This window comes from Notothenia coriiceps, unplaced genomic scaffold (genome assembly GCF_000735185.1).
Source record: "Notothenia coriiceps isolate Sejong01 unplaced genomic scaffold, NC01 NC01_scaffold00034546, whole genome shotgun sequence".
Lineage (NCBI taxonomy): Eukaryota > Metazoa > Chordata > Actinopteri > Perciformes > Nototheniidae > Notothenia > Notothenia coriiceps.
The window spans coordinates 116,875-119,515 of NW_011367247.1; the positions used below are offsets into that span (position 1 = coordinate 116,875).

General features: G+C 35.3%; 1 non-coding gene across 1 annotated transcript; it reads left to right on the top strand.

Moving 5' to 3' along the window:
- Positions 1-1,769: 1,769 nt before the first annotated feature.
- On the top strand, positions 1,770-1,851 carry trnas-cga (transfer RNA serine (anticodon CGA)). Its single transcript has one exon. It is a non-coding gene; the product is annotated as a tRNA-Ser (tRNA).
- The last annotated feature ends 790 nt before the right edge of the window (positions 1,852-2,641 follow it).

Genomic DNA, 2,641 nt, shown 5'->3' on the forward strand with positions numbered 1-2,641 from the left:
ACTTTTACTAGGTTACCTACTTCTTCAGACCCGGTTGACGCAATCTACAGGACATTGGTCACCACATACATAACTCTCAATGTAATTAACATGTTTAGGACTCCATGAACATGTAAAATGAACTCATAAAGAGTCACGTACGATGCAATATGCAAGATGAAGTGGTGTTAATTCACATTCCTTCTAAAACTTCACGTCCTGAAAATGAAAGATGAAAATGGATACATTTTGTACACCTCATGTAGAATTGTGGTGAACATTTACGGTTCGATACACAACACACACACACAACAACCATATGTTTAATTTTTCCCGTTGACAATTTAGTATCCCACAAAAAATTAAACCATATGTGTTGTGTGTGTGTAGTTGGGTGTATCCGAACGTAAATGTTCACCACCTTCTAACAATAGTGTAGCAAAATGGTATCCATTTTCATCTTTCATTTTCAGGACGTAGTTTAGAAGGACCCATTGAATCTAACACCACTTTCATCTCTCATATTTGCCAATCGTACGTGACTCTTATGAGTTATTTCATGTTCCATGGAGTCCTAACAACTGTTAATTACATACAGTTATGTAATGTGGTGACCGAATGTCCTGTAGATGCGTACAACGGTCTGAAGGAAGTTAGGTAACTAGCTAAAATTTGTGGTTCAAAATTCCCTAATGGTAGTGTTGTCACGGTACAAATTAAGCCGTATCGTGTGTTGGGTAAATACTACCGTACACACACTATATATATATATATATATATATATATATATATATATATATATATATATATATATATATATATATATAATATATATAGGGTTAGAGAATATTCTCGCAGAAATAACCTGAACTTCACTGCAACGCACACACTTAAAGACAAATGGAGCAATGGAAAGACAGCATTGCAGAACACTGGTTAACCTTTAGCATCATGCTAAGGACTGTACAGCCAACTTATATCAAAGGAACCACGTAGGAAACAGCCGTTAAACTAATAACATGCATAATAGATGTATAACATAATAAATAAGGGTCTGTTTACCTTATAGTTGATCATGATTGCGTGCGTAGTGTCAACGTTTGTTGTTAACTGTGACAACCGTGGAGGCTTTAATGCTTCTCTGGAGGGGGCGGGGCTTGTCGTCTCGGTCCAATCAGTTGGACGTAAACTGTGCTGCGTTCAAGAGCCCCGTGGACCAACTGTTTCAAATGACTTGACGAGGTAGTTTTTTGCAACCTTTTTCCCACATTCCAAGTAATCCACACTGAGTACATCTATTTAAATAATGTTACAAACAGTAAAAACATGTTTACCCTCCCAGTTGTTTCATTTGAGTGACGTTGATTTTCATTGGTGTGAAGTTTATCCGACGGTGAAGAATGCACAACACATGGATTGATTAGCTCAGATGCTAACTATCAACTATTTTGGGTTATACATTTGTTTTGATACTATCTACAGACTGGTACATTTCTCGAAGCAGTGAATTAGCAATAGTAGAATACTGGCAACATGCTAAATGGAGCACAAGCAGCTGTAAAATAAAAATAAAGTGTCGGTCTTCCAAAGTGCAGGTTCATTCGGATTTCCCTGGGTATCCGGCAACAATCCCCTCTTAAATCACCCTATTGGACAATGCCGATGACGTCCTGTGTAAGCGAAGTTTACTGCTAATAAAACTGTAGATATGAACGTGTTGGATATTAATTATCACATGTAATGTCTTTGTTTACCAATAAATAGTCACATGACTGCGTACTAAGATGCGCGTCACGGTGGCCGAGAGGTTAAGGCGTTGGACTCGAAATCCAATGGGGTTTCCCCGCACAGGTTCGAATCCTGTTCGTGACGTTAATTCGTTTTTATTTTTTTATTTTGTTGACAAAGCGGACACGAGTTCGAGTCCGACATGCGACCTTCGTCCTATCTACAACCATAGAAAACTTAGATATGACCGCTTATTCAATGTGTGAAAGCAATGTGGATTCATTGTAAGAAATATATATGTAAAATATATTGGGTGTAATCTAAGCATTATTAAGGTAACACCCCTGATTTAATAAATGAGCTAAATGTAACATCATTAAGAAGAATAGGCATAACAAGCATTTTGAATTAGCTAGGTCAGGGGTTCCCAAACTTTGCCATGCCAAGGACCCCTATATAGCATTATCCTCTGGCGGGGAGCCCCCTGTTGCAATTTTTTTTTTAAATGATGAGTACATTATGATGGAGAATATGACAAATTAATCATCCAGCTTAATACATTTTCTTATTATATATTTGTATTAATAATTAATAATCAGTTATTGTTCTAAACATTGTTTGTATTTATCTTTTGTTTGTCATTCATTACATTCATTGTGTGTTCTGTTATAAACATTCTTAACACAATATCAAAGAGTAATATCAACAGTAAACATATTTTAAAGCATTTTTAAAGTGATTTCTGTCTTTATAATATTATATAATTTTGAACAGTAATATGAACAATTAACATACATTTTTAGCATTTTTGAAAGCTATTTATATATAATATTCAACAGTAATATTAACAATAAACATATTTATATTCATATAAACAACAATATTTGCTACATCCGTGCTCTCATCCAGCGGCAGAAATATTCACTAGCTCTCA